Source organism: Prionailurus bengalensis, chromosome B3 (genome assembly GCF_016509475.1).
Source record: "Prionailurus bengalensis isolate Pbe53 chromosome B3, Fcat_Pben_1.1_paternal_pri, whole genome shotgun sequence".
In the NCBI taxonomy this organism is placed as follows: domain Eukaryota; kingdom Metazoa; phylum Chordata; class Mammalia; order Carnivora; family Felidae; genus Prionailurus; species Prionailurus bengalensis.
The window spans coordinates 35,136,531-35,160,807 of record NC_057355.1 but is presented as its reverse complement, the minus strand read 5'-3'; the positions used below and the strand labels follow the sequence as shown (position 1 = coordinate 35,160,807).

General features: G+C 39.4%; 1 protein-coding gene and 1 pseudogene across 1 annotated transcript in view; both read right to left on the bottom strand.

The window, feature by feature from the left end:
• The window catches only part of UACA (uveal autoantigen with coiled-coil domains and ankyrin repeats), a 95,823-nt gene that overhangs the window by 48,823 nt on the left and 22,723 nt on the right, over window positions 1-24,277 (bottom strand). The gene's annotated exons all lie outside the window — the stretch shown is intronic.
• Window positions 11,082-12,287, bottom strand: LOC122467598 (annotated as a pseudogene).

The window sequence follows — 24,277 nt, the reverse complement described above, 5'->3', positions numbered from 1 at the left end:
CATCTCAACAGATACAGAAAAAACATCAGGCAAGATTCAAACATCTTTCACGATAAAAACTTCAACAAACTGGAAACAGAAGGAAACTACCTAAGAAGGGTCATATATGAAAAGCACACAGCTGGGGCGCCTGGCCGGCTCAGTCGGTTAAGTGTCTGACTTCAGCTCAGGTCATGATCTCTCGGTCAGTGAGTTTGAGCCCCATATCGGGCTCTGTGCTGACAGCCCAGAGCCTGCTTTGGATTTTCTGTCCTCCTCTCTCTCTGCCCCTCTCCCACTTTGCACGCGTGTGCATTCTCTCTCAAAAATAAACATTAAAAAAATTAAAAAAGAAAGAAAATATTTCCACTTACAATAGCATCCAAAAGAATACAATAATTAAGAATAAACCTAATCAAGGAGGTGTAAAACCTGTACCCTGAAAACTATAAAACATTGCTGAAAGAAACTAGAGGAGAAACACATATAAATGGAAAAGGCAGTGTTTGTGGCTTGGAAGACTTAACACTGTTAAGATAGCAATACTTCCCAGAGTGATCTACAGATTCCAACAATCCCTATCAAAATTCCAATGGCATTTTTTTTTTCTTGGCAGAAATAGAAAACTCCATCCTAAAATTTGTATTGGATCTCAAAGGCACCCCAACAGCCAAACAACCTCAAAAAAGATCAAACAGCCAAATAATCTTGAAAAAGAAAACCAGAGTTGGAGGTCTCACACTTAATGATTTGAAAACATTTTATAAAACTACAGTAATCAAAACAGCGTGGTACTGGCATAAAGACAGACACACAGACCAATGAAATAAGACAGCAAACTACTGAAATGAACCCTCACATATGTGGTCAAATGATTTTCAACAAGGGTTCTAAGGCTACTCAAAGGGGGAAGGAGAGTCTCTTCAACAAATGGTGCTAGGGAAACTGGATATACACATGCAAAAGACTGAAGTTGGATCCTTGTATCACACCATATACAAAAATGAATTTTAAATGACTAAGACCTTACATTTAAGATCCGACCACAGAGCTCTTTTTTTTAGGGGCACCTGGGTGGCTCAGTCAGTTAAGCGGTTAAGCATCCATCTTCAGCTCAAGTCATGACCTTACCGCTTGTGAGTTCCAGCCCCGCGTCAGGCTCTGAGCCTGGAGCCTGCTTTGGATTCTGTGTCTCCCTCTCTTTCTGCCCCTCCCCCACTCGTGCTCTGTCTCAAAAATAACATTTTTTTTTAAAAAAAAAGCTCTTTTTTTTTTTAAACAAAATTTATTATTTACTTATTTGTTTATTTATTTATTTATTTTTGAGAGAGAGACACAGCACAAGCAGGGGAGGGGCAGAGAGAGAGAGGGAGACACAGAATCTGAAGCTGGCTTCAGGCTCTAAGCTGTCAGCACAGAGCCTGACATGGGGCTCAAACCCATGAACAGCAAGATCATAACCTGAGTCGAAGTTGGATGCTCAACTGACTGAGCCACCCAGGTGACCCCTGACTACAAAGCTCTTAAAAGAAATTATAAGAGGGCACCTGAGTGGCTCAGTCGGTTGAGTGTCTGACTCTTGATTTCAGCTCAGATCGTGATCTCAAGGTTGTGAGACCAAGCCCCATGTCAGGCTCCACGCTGACAGCACAGAGCCTCCTTGGGATTCTTTCTCCCTCTCTCTCTGTCCCAACACCCCCACCACACACACACATGCACATGTGCACTCTCTCTCTCTCTCTCTCAAAACAGATAAACTTTAAAAAAAAAGAAAAAAAGAAACTACAGGGAGGGAGATTCAGGACACTGGATTTGACAATGATTTCTTAGATATGAAACCAACAGCACAGGCAACAAAAGCAAAAACAGACAAATGCGATTACATTAAACTTAAAAACGTCTGTACATCAAAGGACGCAATCAATAGAGTGCAAGGGCAACCTATGGAATGGGAGAAGATTTTTGCCAATTACATATTAGATTTTTATATTTACATATTAGATACAGGGCTAATATGCACAATATATGAAGAACTCCTACAACTCAGTAACAAACAAATAACCCAACTGAAAATGGGCAAATGACTTGAACAGACCTTTCTCCAAGGATAATACACACATGACCAACAAGCACATTAAAATGATGCTCAACATGATTCATCATTAGAGAAATGCAAATCAAAATCATCACAAGGTATCACTTCATATTCATTAGAATGACTAGTATCAAAAAAAAAAAAACAGGAAATAGTAAGTGTTAGCAAGGATGTGGAGAAAATGGAACCTTTATGTGCTGTTGGTGGGAATGAAAAATGGTATAGCCGCCATGGAAAACAGGATAGCATTTCCTCAAAAAATTAAAAACAGAGGGGCGCCTGGGTGGCGCAGTCGGTTAAGCGTCCAACTTCAGCCAGGTCACGATCTCGCGGTCCGTGAGTTCGAGCCCCGCGTCAGGCTCTGGGCTGATGGCTCGGAGCCTGGAGCCTGTTTCCGATTCTGTGTCTCCCTCTCTCTCTGCCCCTCCCCCGTTCATGCTCTGTCTCTCTCTGTCCCAAAAACAAATAAAAACGTTGAAAAAAAATTTTTTTTTTTAAATTAAAAACAGAGCCACTATATGATTCAACAGTCCCTATTCAGGGCATCTATGAGAAAGAATTGAAAGCAGCGTCTCAAAGAGGTATCTGTACACCCTGTTCACAGCAAGTATTCACAATAGCCAAGATGTGGAAGTAACACAAATGTCCATGGATGGATGGATGAACAAAACGTGGTGTATACATGCAATAGAATATTATTCAACCATAAAACAGAAGGAAATTCTGTCACATGCTACAACATGGATGAATCTGGAGGACATTCTGCTCCGTGACGTAGACCGGTCCCCAAAAGACAAACGCTGTACGCTTCCACGTACACGAGGTATCTGGAACAGTCGGATCACAGAAACAGAAAGTAAAATGGTGGTTACCAGGGCTGGAGGAAGAGGGAAGTGGGGAGTTATTGTTTAATGGGTATAGCTTTTCAGATTTGCAAGATGAAAACATGCTGGTGACCAGCTGCACAACAACGTGACTATACTTAACGAGTGAACTATACGCTTAAAAGTGGTTAAGACAGTAAATTGTATGTGTTTTTTACCACAATTAAAAATAAAATAAATGAAAGAAATGCAATCTCTCACAGTTTCATTGTGATTAATAATTAAAAAAAAAACAAAAACAAGACGGTGAGGATACAGATGAGACAAAATTAACTATAGGCTAATAATTGTTCAAGCCAAGTTATAGGTTCATGAGGATTCACCATACTAAACTATCCTCTCAGCTTCTGTGTATTTCACACACTTTTGATACTTGGTCCAAGAAGTCTGGTTGGCGTATAAATTTGTAAACTATTTTACATGCTTATCACCAAGGCCCTTCACGGGCTCACTAATATGGCAGGAAACGAAGCATATCCTTTCTATTCAATCCTCCCCGGATTAAAATCAAGCTGTTAACATTTCAACATATTTTGGTGAGTCCATAGTCCTATGCTATCAAGATAAGCCCCGTGATATCAAACAAAAGCATTCCAAAACATTTTTTAATTTTCTAAATTTTATTTATTTATGAGAGACAGAGACAGCATGAGTGGGGGAGGGGCAGAGACAGAGGGGGACACAGTATCCGAAGGAGGCTCCAGGCTCTGAGCTGCAACACAGAACCCAACGGAGGGCTCAAACTCACAAACCATGAGATCATGACCTGGGCCAAAGTCAGACGCTTAACAGACTGAGCCACCCAGGTGTCCCAATGATCAAACAAAAGCTTTCTCAAAAGAAACCGTTAAGTTTCTTAAGGAGCACTAATGTTTATTGTATATCATAACAAACACCCTTCTAAAGTCAGGGACTGCATTCATTTGAAATAAAGATATCCATCAAACTCAGAATGCAGCAAGCCCAACTTTGTATGGTAAATGTTAAAATACAACTGTTTCTAGAGAACAAATAGATCATTCTAATACAAGTAGTTATTTCGCTTTCTAGACCTAACAGGATGATAATGTTAAACTCTAAATCAGCATAAAGGAAGTCACCTGAAAGTTTTTTGGACAGTGACTCCCTCATATTAACATCAATTGCAAATTCATAACTTTTGGAAATTATGAAATGTTTAAAAATTTTATGAAAGTAATGCATATGTAGTGTAGCAAAGTTATAATACATTTCAGTTTGTATGTTAAAATAAAAGGTATAATTCTACCATGAAGAAAGACCATTATCAAAAATGTTGTATACAAACCTCTAATCTCTTTTCTGCTAAAAGATCTAATCAAGACTGTTTTCTTTTTTTTTTTAATTTTTAACATTTATTTTTTTTTGAGAGACAGAGAGAGACAGAGTGCGAGCAGAGGAGGGGCAGAGAGAGAGGGAGGCGCAGAATCTGAAGCAGGCTCCAGACTCTGAACTGTCAGCACAGAGCCCAACACGGGGCTCGAACCTACCAATCGTGTGATCGTGACTTGAGCCCAAGTCAGACACTTAACCAACTGAGCCACCCAGACACCCCAAATCAAGATTGTTTTTAAACCTACATGAGTCCAACGGTTGCTGCATTTACTCAATATTTAGGATAGAAGGTCTCCTGAGAAGAAATGTATAGATGCAAATAAATAAGGAGACTTCAAAATATATGCAAATCCACATAAAATACTTACATTTAAGAGGTAGACTCAACAGAATACAGCTAAAATGACTGATGACAAGTTTTAACCTACAGGCAATTTTTTGTTTATTATTCTAAAGAGAAATATACAGGATGACAGCAAAACGTTCATGGGAAACTGCTTAAAACAAAGGAGTTAAAATATTTAACTATTTAATAAAAATATCTAACAGATCTTAATAATTTTGGTGCCATGGACCCCTTTAAGAATCTGGTGAAAGCAATGGATCCTGCTTTAAAAATTATACACCAGCACATATTCAGAAAAATTTACATTTGTTTTCAGAGACTTCACCGATCTCCCTACAAATATGGAGTCCATGAACCCCAAAATAAAAAAAAAAAATGCTTAACATGGATAAAGAGAAGCAGCCGGAGAATTTTGTTTTTTTATGCAAGGTTTATAAAACAAGTACTGAAAAACTGCCAGACGACTGGATAATGTAGTTGTTCAATAAAAATTTACTGAGCGTCTATGTATAAACGGATACAAATACTTCACTCAACTCTCAAATATGTACGATCATTTATGTATCATGCTACACGCTGGGTGTCAGGTAGACCATGGGGAGAAAAACAGACAGGAGGCCTGGTCTCAGGCAATTCAGAGAATAAAATCCAGTAGTCGCTTTCTTCTTGATCTCACACTATAAAAAGACAGATTTGTATGTAAACATGCATGTAATCATAATACACTGTGCTAATACCGTAATAGTTGTGTGTGAGGTACAGCGGTAGTTCAAAAGAGAAAAATCAGAAAAGTTTTATAGAAAATAATAACGAAACCATCTACTGAAGGATGAGTAGAAAGTCACTAGGATGAAAACAGCACCACAGGGGCACCTGGGTGGCTCAGTCAGCTAAGCGGCCAACTTTTGGCTTCCGCTCAGGTCATGATCTCGCAGTTTGTGGGTTCGGGCCCCCTGTCAGGCTCCGCACCAACAGCACAAGACCTGCTGGGATTCTCTCTCTCTCTCTCTCTCTCTCTCTCTCTTTCTCTCTCTCTCTCTCTCTCTGTATGTCTCTCTCTCTCTGCCTCTCCCCTGCTCATGCTCATTCTCTCTCCCTCTCAAAAATAATAAAACATGTTTATTAAAAAAAATAAAAATTAAACAAAACAGCACCACAAATTAGGAAAATACCAACACAACTTGGAGCCTCATAGTTTACAAAGTATGGTACTTCATAGTCATGACTGTCAATTGGAATCCATCCACCATGACTTACATACACACCTGTGACCCAAGTTTCCCTCAGCTCCAGGCCCACGTATTTAAATATCTTCCTAACAGCTCTTCTTCAGTTTCTTAAAAGCACCTCCATGTCCCAAACTAAAAACATGTTCTTCCTCCTGAAACCTGACCCCATTCCAAGTTATACGTACACAGCAAATGATGTGTCTAGTTGATCTATCTAGCTGTACAAAAGAGAAACCTAGAAATCAGTCTTGACACCTTCCTCTCTTTGGTCCTCCATCACCAAGTCCTGGTGGATTTCTCTCCCCCCATTATTGCTCAAATCCCACTGCTCATCTCCGTGTCCATCAACATTACCCTACTTTAAGTTAGCAGCATCCCTCACCAGGATGACCGCATTGAGCAACGAACAGTCCGGCCATATTCATTCCAACCCTTCCCTGTGTTCTCCACACTGTAGCCGGAGTGGTTTTCCCAAAATGTAAACCTCGTCATACCACCACCACTATCGCTCCCTTCCACATACCCTGTCCCGCCCACTTAAAATCCTTCGGTACCTTTCTATTCTCATAGGATAAAGAGAAAATTCCTTAATGGAATCGACAAATCCCTGAACGGTGTTACCCCTACAACCTACTCAGCTTCATCACATGAAACATTAACACTGTTTCTCATGTTATATATGCAGATATTGAGTCACTAGGAGATTACGGAATTTTGTCCACTATAATTAGTTGCAGAATGATCAGAGAATCCTATTATTATGACTTCTTGTCTGGAGCTTTCCACTAATTAAGCTATTTCCAATTCTCTAATCATCTGAAAATAAATCTTTGATGTAAAAATATGTAAGTGTGCTTTTAAAATTTAAATATAAGCTTAGATATCCTTTATAGTAAAAAAGGATCAAAGCTTCCACATTTGGATACCTAACTTTTACAAAGCACCAACCACAGGTCATGCATGGCACCGGGGACACAGCAGTGAATAAACTACTTGAAGTCTCTCTTTTTTAAACAAACCACTTTATTGAAGTATGACCGACATATAAAAAGCTGTATATATTTAATGCATAAACTCAATGAGTTTGAGGAAAGTATACACCCATTCAACCATCACCACCATCAAGGCCATAAACTATCAGAGTGCTTCTAATGGAATTTAATGTTCTAATGGGATAAGATAAACAATGAAGGAAAACAAGAAAGTGTCAGGTAAGAATGGGAAAGGAGATGTTGACGGAATGCTGGGGATAGATTCAAGGAGACAGACTGGGTCACCTCAAAGTTCTGGGAAGGTGATACTGATGATGGGATCTGGATGAAAAGGAACAGCCAGCCTGTGAGAATTTCTGTTTCAGATGGAGGGGACAACTACTGAAAGGAGCTTAGCATGTTTGAAAGAAGTCTAGTTGACATACGATGAGTAAGAAGGATCACAGAATGAGATGAGAGTACAGGGGAAGGCAGGTACCACCAGTTGTCAAACGTGGGATTCCCCAGCTGTGTCATAAACATCTTTCGAAAGTGATTTCTTCAAAGACTACAGCAACTCTTTTTCATAGGGTTCTTTTGGCCACCTTAGGATCAAGTCTAAAAACATAAATTAAATAAATCATCCTAACGTACTATTTTTTTCACTTCAAGAATTTATCTTTAAAATAACCAGCTGAATCTCAACTTGCCTTGAAATGTAAGATTCGCCAATTATATTAATATAATAGATATTATAATCTACCTCACCCACATCAGACCTAGAAACCTGAACAACCTTTACAACGAACTACACTAAAAAAAAAAATCCACCAAAGAAGAAAGACAGCACCCCCCAAAATAGGATTTCATAATCATATTCATAAGATAAGACCCTTCAAATAAAAAGAACACAGAGGCAACTAAATAAAGCCTTCTCCAAGGGGGTTAAAATCCTAAATAAAAACTAAACAACATGTACATTTGGGCAAAACGCCCTGAATGTCTGACTGAAACGAAGCACAGGTACTGATAAGACTCTACAGTTGCCCACATTCCCCAATAACTAAATCCAAGACAAGCTCCGACACAACTGAAAACTGAGCGAGTGGCAGAAAGCAAGGCTCATGGAGCATAAACATTCCTTGCAGATTAGGCTGCACAATTAAGAACTGTTCTACAGTTCATTGGATTGATGATAATTAGAAATATTTCCCCCGTTCCATGTAGTCAAAAGGTTATTTATTCCCCCCTCTTACATAACAGCAAATTAGAGCTTACATAATCGAAAAGGCAAAGAAGAATGCTAAAATAAACCAGAAAAACAAGAGCTGTACATCCTGTTTCTTTCTCCCTGACCCCCGACTCTCTTCCCTTTTTCATTTTGCCTTACCCTTATTTAATTATGCCCCGTCCACTTCCCTTTACCTCTCGACCCTTCCACTGTACGATCTGAAAGTATGTAGTTACGGCTCAATGAAACAAATAGAGGAAAGGGAAAGTTATATGCCATCGATAATTTTCCTGACCAAGACAATAACAAGCTAAATCCTTCTTTAATGGAATTTCACTCCATAAAAATAACATGGGCAAAAAAGATACCAAGAATAATTATTATTATTACTATTTCAATAATAAATCTAGCATCTTCAGGACTGACAGTGGCTATGAAATCTGAAAAAAAAAAAAAAAAGAAAAAGAAAAAGAATGAAAGAAGTGGAGACAGAAAGACTCCGAAAGCACTGCTTTGCAGATAAGATTTCCTAACTACCTGCTTTGAGTCTATTGTAGTCAGTTGTATAAATACCCCTCCCCATCACAGGTGTTCCTTAACAAATTCCTGTAACTAGTTCCTGTAACAAATGCTCCTTTATTAAAACTGGCTAGGCACCCAAAAGAGTTTATGAAAAATGCAGATAGGAAATCACCTCTCCAATTTTAATAGGCATTATTTGTTTTGTAGTATCACTTATTTCACCTTTCCTCACTAGAAGAAGCTTTAAATTCCAAAGTAACTACATAAATGGATCTTTAACACATTTATAGTTAAATGTAACTATAAACATTACATTATGATATTACAATGTTTATCATACAAGAATAGAGCTCCCAGGCTATCGAAGGAAGATTTAAGATAGTAAGCAACTGGTTATGCGGGAAGAATAAACTTTGTCCCTAGAAAATTTTATAGAAAAATGTATTCAAATGAGTTCTTTGAATGCCTACAAGCCACGAGTGAAATTGTTTAAATATGAAGGTTAAAAACTGAGGAAGGTCTATATGCCTCCTACCCCACCCTACACACACCAATGACCACAGAAGTACTTCTGATAAGTTTTAACAAACATTTTTGCCAGTCTGATATATATTTATATCTCAAAATGGGACAGATTTAGGAAGCATTCTATGTTTATTCCTAACAAAGTAAAGAGCAAAACAGATATACTTACAGAAAAGCCTCTGATGGGGTTTGACCACAATGAAAAATAAGATATTTTTGTTCCTTTGGTTTTCTATTTTTTCTTGGCTTTGCAAGGAAACATTAGCCAAACAAAAATATGTTTGCAAAAGACTTTTCTAGAATTAAACTGATACAAACCTTATACTACTGGCCAGTATTGTTTAAATTTTAAATGGGAAATATAAACACACAGAGGGTTACAGGAATACGTATGTTTTTGTAAACACGTTAGAAGGTAATTGCTTTTGTTTTTATTTATTGAATGAATCCCATAGTTCTGCACAAAAGTATAACTCTTCCCATGCTGGTATTTTACATAGGATATCCTTCGAGTCTTAATATATGTCTCCCATATTAAAAAAAAAAAAATAGCCAAAGTAATAATGAGACAGAATAAATACTCTCATGATATTTAGGTCTATAATAAAAAGCACAATATTTAACATAAAGATTCAATTTCTTTTTTTTTATTTTTTTTTAATTTTTAAAAAAATTTTTAACGTTTATTTATTTTTAAGACAGAGAGAGACAGAGCATGAACGGGAGAGGGTCAGAGAGAGAGGGAGACACAGAATCGGAAACAGGCTCCAGGCTCTGAGCCATCAGCCCAGAGCCCGACGCGGGGCTCGAACTCACAGACCGCGAGATCATGACCTGAGCGGAAGTCGGCCGCTTAACCGACTGAGCCACCCAGGCGCCCCTAAAGATTCAATTTCAAAACTGTTTCAGAAAATCTTCCAAGTGCTCTCTATATAGGTAATTGTTAAACTTTAAGGAACTCTTCAGGTCAATATTGCTATTTCTACTTTCCAAATGGGGCATACAGAAACTAAGCAATTTATAGTCGTGGTGGATTGTGCAGTCACTATTAATTTCTTTCATTCCTATAAGCCCATCCGTTTGCCATGTGACTTTGCCATGCTTCCCATCAAGAGATGGCATTTATTTCTTCATCCCTTGAATCTGAGCTGGACTTGTAACTTATTTTGACGAACAGAATGTGGCTTGTGAGACTTCTGAATCTAGGTCTCAAGAGATCTGGTCCTGCCATACTGCGGACAGAATGAACAAGCTGGCCTCCTGGCGCCCCAGAGATCTCGGGACAGAAAGATCCCGATTGCCCAATCATGCCAGGTAGCCGTGCTGGCTAGCATAATATGCCAGACATTATCAGTGTGGCCATCTCCAACCAACCAACCCCTAGAGGAGCTTCTAGATGACAGCAGCCACATGACTAAGACCAGCGGAACAACCATGCAACAGAGCCCAGCTCAAATTGTTGACCCATGAAGTCAGCAGCAAATAAAATAGCTGTTGTTTTAAGCCACTAAATTTAAATCCAGGACTGTCTGGACCCAGGGCCTAGACTCTCTTCACTAACTAAAGCTGCCATCTACTCTTTGGTTTGTAAAAAAAATACATCTTATAGTCGAATTCAATTTTATGGATATTCTACAAGAGCAATCAAGTGAGAATTAAAATAATAGCTGGCAGAATGGTTCAAATGGCCTCTACCTCTTGGGCATCTATTGTGCTTGTATGTGTAAGTTTAGTTGTTAATATTAGTGAAATAATGTAAAGAACTAGGGAACTGATCAGAAATACAATTATTAGTGTGTGGTCACGGAAGTGTAGGAGCTCCTCTATAATAGGAGACGTAGCATCTTGAAAACCTAGCTGGAAAGGATATGCCATACAAGTATAAAGCGTTTAAACCTATAATTTAACTTTGACAAAGTTATGCAATTTTTTACTAATACTTCTTTATCGAGAAAGACATAGTGGTTATGGTATTGGCTTGAAACGAGTTTTTAAGAGGGTTCGATTCCTTCCTTTCTTATTTTAGGGATACGTAAGTTGGCTCCTCAAATGTATGGTATGGAGGAGGGCATTCATGTAGTCACTCGAGATTAGTTGTAGTTCACTCGACTATAGCTACTTCTCGTTTGGATGCAAAGGCTTCTCAGACTGTGAAGCCCATTAACATAACTGCTGTTAATGAGATGAAACAGCCTATTGAGGAAATTGTGTTTCAAGTTGTATGTGCATCTGGGTAATCAGAATAACGTCGAGGCATTCATTCCAGATAAACCTAGGAAGTGCTGAGGGACAAATGTTATGTTGACGCCCACGAACATAATTGTGAAGTGAATTTTTGCCCAAGTATTATCGAGAGTATGCCCTGAGAATAGGGGGAATCAATGGACGAAGCCTCCTATAATAGCGAATACTGCCCCTATTGACAAGACATAGTGGAAGTGGGCTACCACATAGTACGTATCGTGAAGGACAATGTCTAATGAAGAGTTTGCTAGTACAATGCCCGTTAGACCCCCTACGGTAAATAAGAAAATAAAGCCCAAGGCTCACAGTATGGCAGGGGATCACTTAATATTTCCTCCATGAAGGGTAGCAAGTCAACTAAATACTTTTACCCCAGTAGGAATGGCGAGAATTATAGTGGCTGATGTAAAATATGCTCGTGTGTCGACGTCCCTTCCCACAGTAAACATATGGTGGGCTCATACAATAAAGCCCAGAAAGCCAATGGATATTATTGCCCAGACTATTCCTATATAGCCAAAGGGCTCCTTTTTACCCGAATAGTAAGTGACGACATGTGAGATTATTCCGAATCCCGGTAAAATTAGAATATAAACTTCCGGGTGGCCAAAGAATCAGAATAAGTGTTGATATAAAAGAGGATCTCCTCCTCCGGCAGGATCGAAAAATGTAGTATTTAGATTTTGATCTGTCAGTAGCATAGTAATCCCTGCTGCTAGAACTGGTAGTGATAGGAGCTTAGGACAGCAGTAATTAGAACTGATCAGACAAATAGGGGTGTTTGATATTGAGATAGGGCAGGAGGTTTTATATTAATAATACTGGTGATGAAATTAACGGCGCCCAAGATTGAAGAGACACCTACAAGATGTAGGGAAAAGATAGTTAGATCTACGGATGCTCCCGCATGGGCTAAATTACCAGCTAGAGGGGGGTATACGGTCCATCCAGTCCCCGCCCCAGCTTCTACCATAGAGGAAGTGAGTAAAAGTAGGAAGGATGGAGGCAGAAGTCAGAAATTTATATTATTTATCCGAGGGAATGCCATGTCGGGTGTCCCAATTATTAATGGTACCAATCAGTTTCCGTATCCTCCAATCATAATGGGTATCACCATAAAGAGAATTATTTACAAAGGCATGGGCAGTGACAACCACATTATAAATCTGGTCATCTCCTAATAATGTACCAGGTTGGCCAAGCTCGGCTCAGATTAGGAGACGGAGGGCAGTCCCTACCATACCGGCTCAGGCACCGAATAGAAGGTAAAGAGTGCCAATAGCTTTATGATTAGTTGAAAATAAAAAAGGGGATGAGTTAGGCACACTAATATTACCTTTTTGCCATCTTAAAAGAAAATAGGTACACTGAAATCTGTAGTTATAATAGTATGAAAATGATAAAATTTTGTGGAAGAAGTACTTTCTATTCCCAAAGGTGCACAAGTATTCATTTTAAACAACCAGCAGTCATATGCATTTTATCAGCAAAACCTGAACTCTATTAAGCGATCTAAAAGAAAATCTGAATGGCTATGCAATAAAAATTAGTAAGGCGTTAATTTTTATAAATCTAATAAAATTTAAATAATATTTTAATAATATTGCTACTGTAGTGTTTAATGAGCATACATTCATCCTCAGATGAAGACGCTGCAGTAGGAGTAAACCATGACAAAGCAAAAATCACAAGCTTCTTTTCCATGTATTCTTTAAGGGTTGGTTGGCAAACATTTTCTGTGTAAACCAGATGGTAAACACTTTAGGATTTGCAGGCCATGCATTCTCTGTTGCAACTATTCAACTTTGCCCTTATGGAATGAAAATAGCCATGGACAATATATAAAGAATAACCCTGGCCATGTTCCAATAAAACTTTATTTATAAAAACAGGCAGTAGGCCACAGTTTGCCAAACCCCGTTTTAGGTGCTCAGTTATCTTCGGCCAAAATATACGGCGTTTATTAGCTATGATCAAGCTAATTTGTTGGTGCTCTACCATGAGACCTATGAGAGAATACTCTCTGTGTTCATATTCTCCTATCTGCCAAATAGCACTATGTGTATATGAAGGGCAATTCTTTATCACCTTGGCTCAGCTATGGTGCCCAGTTGTTTTGACAAACATGAATCCAGATGTTACCAGGAAGGACTCTGTAGATGTGACTGACATCTAAAATATGTTGACTTGAGGTAAAGAGATTACCCTTAATATTGTGGATAGGCCTCATCTAATCATTTTAAGACCCTAACAGCAAAAACTGAAGATTCCCTGACAAGAAGCAATTCTGTCTCATGACTATAACACAGAAATCCTGCCTGAGCTCCTAGCCTGTGAGCCTGCCTTATACATTTCAGATTTTCTAGCCCCCACAATTATATAAGCCAATTCCTTAAAGTAAATTAATTTATCTCTCTCAAAGTTATAGATATCTATATATTTCCTATTAGCTCTAGTTCTCTGGAGAGTCCATACAGTATAGTACAGTAAGGTAATATGCCATTAAGTTTAAAATACACACACACACACACACACACACACACACACACACACACAGACACACAATTCTGATTTTTCATGCATCATCCAAAACTACATGAGAAAGTTATGGTAGACTGTATTATTTGAGACTATCCATTCCCCTGCTTCCTTGCAAGATTATTATACACACACACGTATGTTTAGGTATCTCTCTGTATGTAGATGTGTGACCTGTGTATCATCTCATAGGGAAAGAATAGCCATCCCTAGGTCACTGATTTGGGGATCACCCATGAGATATGATTTGGCCAACAGAACGTGAACAGACGGGATATACATCGCATCTAAGCAAAACCTTGAAGCAGCCGTCCAAGTTTGCGCCAGTCTTGGCTTCAGTCAAGAGACTATCACATCTCATATAAGGGCTTTTCCTTTAGCCTTGGGTCTGGAGGGGAGCCACAGGCTGTTTCGACAGAGCTGACCCATAGTCTATAACATACGGTAGGAAATATAAGTTTGTTATTTTGAGAAGCCACTGCAATTTGAAGGTAATTACTACCATAAAGCTGAACACTGCAGAAACTGGTACCAGAGGCAGGTGCTACATCTTAACAACCACTGTCACAAACAATAATAAAAGTATGTGATGTAGGCTTTAAAGCTGGGTGATGGAGAGCCAGGAAATGGTTACTGGAGGTTGGAAAGACAGCCAACCACATAATGTAGCAGTAAATAAAATTGTTGACATGTGAAAAATGAGATAACTTGGTTGAAAGGACTGGACTTGCTACCGATGTCCAAAGTGAGAGGGGGACAGTCTAGTGGGACTGAGCCCTTAACCTGTGGGGTCTGAGCTAAGTCTAGGTAGTCAGTGTCAGGATTAAGTTAAACCGTAGGACACCCAGTTGGTTCTCACAGAGAATCAGGGAACAGCCGGGTATGGAAACACACACACACACACACACACACACACACACACACAGGCACGCACTTGGGAGTACAAAAGAAGCATTCAGCGGACAGTGAGTAAAGGAAACAAGTGTTTTCCTTTCACCCAGCAAATCCTTTCAATGAAACAAAATGGCTTGGAGGGGGACTCCCCACAGGAAGAGCCTAAGGATGTGGTCCCATTGAAGCCCAATAAGCTCAAGGTAACTGAACTGAAGTTTAGAGAAAAATGCGTCTGCCAAAGGATCGAGGATATGATTGTCGGCACCTGGATCTGACTCAAATAGATAAAAAGACAAAAAACAACTTCCAAAACAGCCCCCAGCCTGAGTTTAGGGTCTGTGACTCCTAGATCATATTTAATGGGCCCCAGGTTTCTACAGGCAAGAAGCAGACCAGTAAAGCTGTTTAACCCTTACCTCATTCCCTCGCCAACAAGGGCATCCCCTCCAATACTCTGTTCAAATATGGACACAGATGATATATTAAAAGAAACACCTCACAAAGGGCACAACCAAGAGCCATGGAAAACAATGGACTAGGGAGCTACCCACAGGAACATAACCAGGGCCAAATCAAGGAACATCCTCCAGTGCCAAGAAAAGGAGCCCTCGTTACATTCACCCAAAAATCCAATTGATACGATACAATACAATTAACTGCCAGGGACCAGAGACTGCTGGGTGCCTCCATTATTCCTACGTCTTAACAGGAATGTTCACTGTGGATATCCTATCCCTGTTCCATCACTGTATGGTGGGGGGTGGGGGTGGGGAGGGGGTGGAGGGTTGAAGAGAACTGGTCTCCGGATCAAGAAAATCTACACACATAAAAGACGTACAAATTCTAAGAGGTTCTAGACTATAAACCTAATGCAATTGAAAGAAGTTCTTGAGGTATTTTCCTTGATGAAGGGATAAATGTATTTTGTAAGCAGAAGGGAACACAGTTGGCATTTGTGATGAAGAGGACAAATTGTGGTAGATTACATCACTGTTCACCATTTATCATCCCCATCCTTGGAAGAGGCTTATACATCCCTGCCCGGTTTATAACTCGCCTATACCTACAGCGTGAAGAGTATCTGTCCCTGTGCCTCACTACTCGGAGCGCAGCCATGCGGCACGCTGTGGCGGTCATGACACACGGCACACCTGAGCAGAAGCTTTAAGGGGTATCACAAGTTTCAGCCAGCCCTCTGAGTTCTGGCTACCATGCAGCAAATGGCAGGTCCAGAGAGAGGCTGCTCCTTCAGTCTGGGTCTTAGAATAAAAGCATGTGGAGCAGAACCACTCTCCACAGGCAGCTCAAAGGCTACATGTAATGTAATGTTGTTAGAAACCACCAAGACTTGTGGGTTGTTTCTGCCGCAAAGTTGCTTAATACAGAACATGAACGAAACAAAGGGTTAAAGGGGAAAGAATTGTGTGATGCATAGCTATATTTTGGTAGCTAAATATAGTGTGAGATGCCTATGATTGTAGGTAAGTGTAGTTCATGATGGATCTGTGTGCCTACAGTGGGTATTGGTATGGGCAAATACGGATTCTATAAAGGACAAATCAGTTCAGTTGTTGGAAGCGAGCTTGTGGCAAAAACAAAACTAAGGTTGCAAACCTGATAAATTAACATTTACTGGAATAATAAACACTTTGTAAATGCTTCTGATAGTCCTCAACTATGACCAAAGAAGACTTATTACCATCTTCGTTCCCCATATAAAGCAAAAGAAACTTAGAGAGGTTCAGTAACTTGCCAACATGTGATAACTACTAAGTGGCAGAGTTAAAAGTCAAATTCCAGGGGACCCAGTCGGTTAAGTGTCGGTTAAGTGTCTGACTCTTGTCGGTTAAGTGTCTGACTCTTGGTTTTGGCTCAGATCATCATCTCATGGTTCACGGGATCAGGCCCCGCACTGGGTTCCGTGATGGTAGCATAGAGCCTGCTTGGGATTCTCTCTCTCTCCCCACCCTCCCCTGCTCACACGTGTGCATGTACTAACGACGCCCCCCCCCCCCACACACACACACAATAAATAAACCTTTTAAAATATTAAAAATTAAAGTCAAATTCCTCGACTATCTAATTCTAAACTTCAGTTAAAGGTACAGGTTATTAAAAATCATTTCACTGAAGTGATAACTTGATTTTATACTATTTACCAATTCTATAAGATAGATGGAGGAGAGAGCTGATACCATGAATACCATGAACTCAGTTCTGAGTCTGAATCCTATTAAATACATTATTCATAATGAATTTTTTCTTTTATATTCTACAATATTCTTATTAATGGGACAACCAAGAATCTAAAACATTTTTTATTTCTACTTGATACACTTTCTTAAATTTAGGCTGTAGTAATTCAGAATTTTGAAAACTCAGATAGGCGATGGCCTAAATTTACCTTGTCAATATAAAAAAGATACCCCAAGTAAACTAATAATGCATTAAAATGATGGGTGATGCATTTTAGTCTCAAAAAGCATTTTAAACACTTTATAAACCATTGATAGCCCTTCCGCTGCTCACATAAACGACAAATAAGAGTTACGTTTTACTACATAATACATGTTCATGGCAGAAAACTTCTATAAGACTAATATGTTCCCAAAAAAAGGTGGAAAAGAAAAATACCTAGCAAAACCACTGCTGAGAGGTAACAATAATGTTATATTTTATGTCTTTCCGGACTTCTTTTCAATACCTAGATACACATTTACCTTTAAATCAAAATGAGACCACACCATATACATATTTAATCTAAACAATTATTCTTAATATGAGTTCAATAGAATTGCTCATGAATACTCCTAACTCGGAGAATTCCAAAACTTATTACAATATCAATCTTTCTGGCTCCCTCTGCTGGCAACAAAGAGAAGCTCTTTTTTTATTCAATGAAGTTTGAAAAATCAAACTCAAAAAAGCATTAATTTATCATTATTAAAAACATCCTTAGTAGCCTGTCTGAAGGTACAGTTTGGTCAGAAAGTGCACACTGGACAATCTTTGGGTGAAGTCCTATTATCCCACAGGGATTTAGCATCAGAAAACCCTGGGCTGAGTTTCCAGCTCAATCACTCATTTGCTAATGAGCTTGGTCAAATTACTTACACCTTCTGCACGTCAGTTTGCTTATCTGTAAAATATCAACCGCCTCACTAGTTATAAGAATGAGAGTTAATATATTTATACCTTGGGTATGCTCCAAAGGACTGACACAGAATAAGTGCAAAATAAACGACAGTTAAGTATTATTACTGCTACTACTAACTACTGCTACCACCAAGGTGCTAAAATGTGATTAGAGAGCAGAGCTACTAAGTTATTCAAATAGATCTATTTTTACAATAGAAACTTAGCATACTTACACTTTTTCAAAAACTTCCTATTGCCCTCAAGATCAAAATCCTTAACATGATCTCAAAGATTCTTCGTGGTCTGGCCCCTACTGGCCTCTATAGCTGGATATTCTCTCTCCTGCCCTCCAATCTCTTTTCATAGGAAAGTTCTTTAGAAGCACCGAGTGCCCTCACTGGGTACCTGAGAACACCCTTCCTTTTCTCTATGCTACTTAACCTGGGTTTTTTTTTTTTTTATCGCAGCAGCTCAGCTTTTTCAGAGAAACTTCCTCTGACTTCCCAGGCCAAGTCAAGCCTTCCTTGTCATATATTCTGGAATACCTCTCCTTCACAGAGCTTATTACATAGAGCTGTAGCTTTCTATTTAAATGTGTTAGCGCTGTAATAAGGTCTCCCCCATTCGTCTGTCTACAAGTTCCTCAAGAGCAAGGAGTAAGCTGCATCCTTACCAACCTAGCCACTTGACTGCATGGAATAGGCAATTAAGTATCTGCACAGGGACTAAAGAAACTGAAATTAACAAATATCGAAATTAAAGAATTCATTCTAAACCTGACTACTTCAGATAGAAAGTGATCACACAAGTAACATTTACAAATATTTGACTTTGTATCGCATCTCAGGCTAGCTGGTATTCAGAAAGTCTGATAGAAAATAACACATAGAAATGTTTTTAACACATATACTCAGAAAAAGTTGTGCCCTTCAAAGAGAAGAATCTTTAAGAACACAGAAACCTACATGACAATCCTTTAACACTTTTTTTTCTTTAGAGAGAGAGAGAGAGTAAGCACAAGTGAGTGTGGGGCAGAGAGAGTGGGGGGGAAAGGTGGGGAGAGAGAGAGAAGCAGGTCTCACCCAAGGCAGGACTCACGTTTTACCCGAAGCAGGGCTCATGTTCACCCAAAGCGGTGCTCGAGCTCACCGGATGTGAGACTCCAACTAACGAACCATGAGTTCATGACCGAGATGAAATCAGATGCACAACTGACTTCTGTGCAGGGGCCCAACAATCCTTTAACGCTTCTGATTTAAATTTTTAAAAATTTGAATGTGGCTGGTTTGCTTTTATAACAAATACTCTACTGAAAAGTTTTCTGAAACTGACTGTACTAGGGAGTTTCACTTTTGAAGGAAACCTGTGGTAAATGAATTAGTAAAGCTAATAATAACCAGCTAAAAGGTGCCTCATGGTTTCTTTGGGAAGTGTGTATACTGAGCTATTTTAAGCCAAGGCGTCCCTACAATTGCCTTAGAGAGTGTGACCTTTTTATAGATTAAATTCTTTCATTATATGGTAAGCATTCCCAAGTATATATGCTAAATTTTGGCCCAGAATGGCTTTTTCCTCTATTCATTTACACCAAGCCAGAAAATAAGATCTGGAAAGCCCAACCAAAGAAAGCAGCAAGGTTTGCAATACATCTTTTAGATTAAAATCTCTATTTGATAGAATATTTGATAGATTTATTTAGTGACAATTAGTAAAGGGAAACCTCACTAAAATGCAGTCAGGAAGCCAGCCAGAAGGGGAGCTGTCGGGCTCGAGGGGTCCTCAGTTGCAGACCCAACAGGAAAAGACACGTCGTGCACTTGGTACTATTAGCTACTACTTTACTTACCCCAACAGGAGGAAGAAAGGCTTTCCTCTGGCCCCAGCAACAGCCCAGCCAATGAGAGACTGTCACAACCTAGCCAATGACAAGCCACTATATTTCAAACTCCACTTCAACCTCCGATGGACTTTTTATTTTTTTTTAATTTTTTTTTTAACATTTATTTCCGAGACAGAGAGAGACAGAGCATGAATGGGGGAGGGTCAGAGAGAGAGGGAGACACAGAATCTGAAACAGGCTCCAGGCTCTGAGCTGTCAGCACAGAGCCCAACACGGGGCTTGAACTCACGGACCGCGAGATCATGACCTGAGCCGAAGTCAGACGCTCAACCGACTGAGCCACCCAGGCGCCCCAGACTTTTTATTAACAGCCCTTCCAGCTGCCCCCACCCCTTTCCTCTATAAAAGAGCAGTCCTCTCCTTTGTTCTCAGGACTTGCCTATGGTTTTGCAGTAGTTTGCTTGCGCTGAATTGCAATTCTCTGTTATTCTCAAACTCATTTTTGCTGGTAAAACAACCGGCAGTTTTATTTTTAAGGTTAACATTATGATAGATTGTTCGCACATCCTGTAACTCCAAAACAGCAATAGTAATTTTCTCTCCCACAAGCTGCAGTATGTATGGAAAATCTAAAACTCAATGTCTTTCCTTGTTATGTTAAAGGAAGTTACATTTTAAAACAGATCTCAGATTTATAAAAGAATCAAGACTTCGAAGAATCATCAAGTCCAGGAATGGTAAAAATCTGGCGTATATGTGACCACTCACTCCCATGGCGAATATGGATAAGTCCATCTTAGCGCTCCCTCCTTTTGACCAGAATGTCCACAGGCCTCCCTGGTCCCTGAGGACAAAGCAGTGGTCGGTAACGTAAGAAAAGCAGAGTCATTTTAATTGTCACCGGGAACATCTGCTGCTAATGGTTGTGAAAGGAGGCAGACCGCTGCTTCAGGGAAACCCTCCTTCCTGTTTGAAAAGGAAATCTTTTCAGCTTTCACAGTGTCCTTCCTTCCCCACCTTAAGGAGGACCTCTCAAGATAGAGCTCTTAATTCTCCACGGTCCCGATGGAGGTGGACAGACTGTGAACGGACTCAACGATATATTTCCTTCGTTATCATTTAACCAAGAGATAGGAACAGCGAGCAGGGACACAGCTGAAGTAGCTATGAACGTGCCTGAATGAGAGCAGAGGTACGCGGATACGGAAGGTTTGCAGGAATTCTGGCACTGACTGTGCACGAACAACACAAAAGGATGAAGACATCTAGTCATCAAAGCACCAATGGCTTTCAACATTCGCATCCCTTCATTTATTCCATTGTTCTTCTACTTTCAACAAGCAAGCTTCTGCTAAACTTGCTTCCCGTTTATGGAGAGACTGGATGGAAGGAACCAGCCCACTGGCCAGCGATGTCATTAACACCACAGTGAACTTTTGGTTTAACTCTGCAGCTTCTAATCCAATCAAGATTGAGTTTCTGCTTAAACAAGGCTAAGGTGAATTCATCAGGGTGACAAAAGGCCTTCACCTTGCAATGGGAAACTGAGTCTCCCCTAACAAAACTTCTAATTCAAACTTTTACAAGACACGGAATATATTAGCAGCACGGAGGAAATTGTAAAAACTATAAACGATATTTACTTTCTCGTTAGTTTAGAAGCGTCTTTGCTGTTCTTTCGGTAACGAAACTAAATGTCTCTAAAATTTAGCGGTTTTTTTTTTTAATGTTTATCTATTTTTGCGAGTGGGGGCAGAGGCAGAGAAGGGGGACAGAGGATCTTAAGCGGGCTCCGTCCTGACAGCAGACAGCCCGATGCAGGGCTTGAATTCACAAACGGCAAGATCGTGACCAGAGCTGAAGTCGGATGCCTCCCAGGTGCCCCTAAACTCCAGGTTTCAAAAATACATATTCCCTACATAGTTTCTTCCAACTATTCTCATTTCATTCGGCTTTGCTTTAATTTTCTTGTGAACTACGATAAGATCACAGAGCTCAGAATATTGAAAAGGCATACAAACGTTAATTAAGTTTGTAAAATCACAATTTTAAGAAAAAAACACTCAAAAAAAAAAAAAGGAAATAACCAGAGTTAACAGCGATGGAAAGTGGAATTAGAGAAGATTTTTTTTAATATTTCCTGTATTTTCTAAATTCTATAATGAGTATTATTCCGTTCAGCCTTTATATAAGAAAGACCCATTCAGTTGCCTTATGCAATAACAAGATTTATCATAAAGACACACATCAAGAGCCACAAGGGAAAATCGCACAGAAAACAAATGATGGGAACAACAATTGAACGGGTCCCCAGGTCTGGAGCTAGAGGGGGGGGCCCCGGGGTCACCTGAGTCCTAGGAACCTCCCGAAGAGAGTACCCGGAGCCACCTCCAAAGCTCTGTGGCTGACACGGCCCAGCGCGGATCTGGGTGATCTTAACAAGCTCGCCCTCAGCCAGGGACATCCTTTCTTTGCTTCCATCTTAAGCTCCGAAACTCCAAATTTCTTTCACTGTACGTGTAGGCCGTGGTTGACGTACAAGAAGGTTAGGGAAACCGGCAGCTTTTGCTTAAGGATTAAGCAAGTGGATTTTAGAGGAAGAATTATTTATACACACACACGGCTTTTAGGAAGATCCAATAGAAGAGAGAGAACTGGGTATATTTTTAGACCCCGTCTTTACCCATGTAAAGTCTTTACCCAGTTAAAGTCTCCTTCCTGGTCCCTGGCATTTTGGGGGGCGGGGGGCATTGTAATCTATAAAAGAAATTTTACATTTATGTTTCTAAAAATCACAAAAATATTATTTAACAAAAGCACAGTATAAAGTGTGTTCTCATTTTACTATAGAAACAGGCATGGTAGGACAACTAGAAAGAGCACATAAGCAAAACAAATCGGTTACTTCAAAATTATTTTATAACACATCACACAGAGATAATATAAAGCACTCTAAAACTGATTGCTTCTATTTCAAATACTTTTCTGAACTCTACTGTCCACAGAGCAGATAAACTTCCATTGACAACCTATTTACAAATTACTTGAGATACTTCATTCACTGTAGGAATATTTCAAGTCCCATTGTACTTTCCATCTGTTCCATTCAGGTTTAATTGGCTAAAATAAAAATAATTGTTCAAAGTCTCCTCAAAAACTAAAAACATCAAATAAACATTAGGTAGTGATGTTTAAGATTTTAAGATTTTAAAGTTATCGAATACCCTCAAATTGTCCTAGAACTTCTACTCAATACGGGCAGTTATCTCAGATGTAGTTTTCAAGCCTTTTTCATTTCAGAAATGTTCTTCAAAGAAGCTCTGAAATGAACAAAAAGGAATTGCTCTGTTTGAAGACAGGGTCCCTTTACAGCCTGTATTTCTTCCTTTGTCCCTGCACCACCTAAGATCCTTCACAGGGCAGCTCCGAGTATAGCAGGCAAACGGTCTACGTCAAATGTGTGTGTTTATTCAAAACGTCGATAGTCACCACTCTTAACTAAACCTTCCAAATTCACCTCTTTTTTTTTCTTTTAATATTTTTGAGAGAGAGAGAGACAGAGCACAAGTAGGAGAGGGGCAGAGAGAGAGGGAGACACAGAATCCGAAACAGGCTCCAGGCTCGGAGCTGTCAGCACAGAACCCGACACGGGGCTCGAAGTCACGAACCGTGAGATCATGACCTGAGCCGAAGTCGGACGCTTAACCGACTGAGCCACCCAGGCGCCCCCAAACTCATCTCTTAAAGTGTGATCCAGGAATGGTTGAGAACCTCATGTCATATTCCTGAATTCCTTAAACACAGGAATCTATTTTTAAGAGTTTGGTGAAGAATTTGGTGTGTATTTCTCCAATTAAAAAAGTCTCCACTAATCAAACAAGGATTATACTAATGGACTGTCCTCCAACTTGCTTGTTTCACATAATAAACACGTCTTGAACATCTTGACAAGTCACATATACGTAAGTATGGAGAATTTTCACATTCTAAATGATAATTTCTAAAGATTTACAATTGTCTACGATCAGAGAAAACGAAGACTTCTTAAAAGGAGTAAAAAACAAATGCTTTAGTTTTTCTGTTTTTGTTATTTCAGGTACCCTACATTGATTTTAGAATTTAATGTTGGCCAGATTATGACATTAAATTTGTACCGGCAGATACCTTAATGGGAAACACCTCTGGTTTGGGGTTTGGAAGAAACTGCCAAATTTCTAAATGTTTTCATGTTTTAGAAATATTTAATAACTATTAAAAGCAATTTTGAATGTTTCACATTCTATTTTACCTCAGTCAAATAGCTGCAGACAAGACTAATTTAAATTTGGCATGGAATAAGAAGTAGTTTCCATATTAATTAGGATGCTTTAAGTATTTTGCTTTTACAGTCAAATTCGTATTTATCATAAACTATTCTAAATGTTGTATTTTGTTATGCAAATGGAATTAAAACATTTTGTTCTGATTTTAATGGAATGCTGACATAGT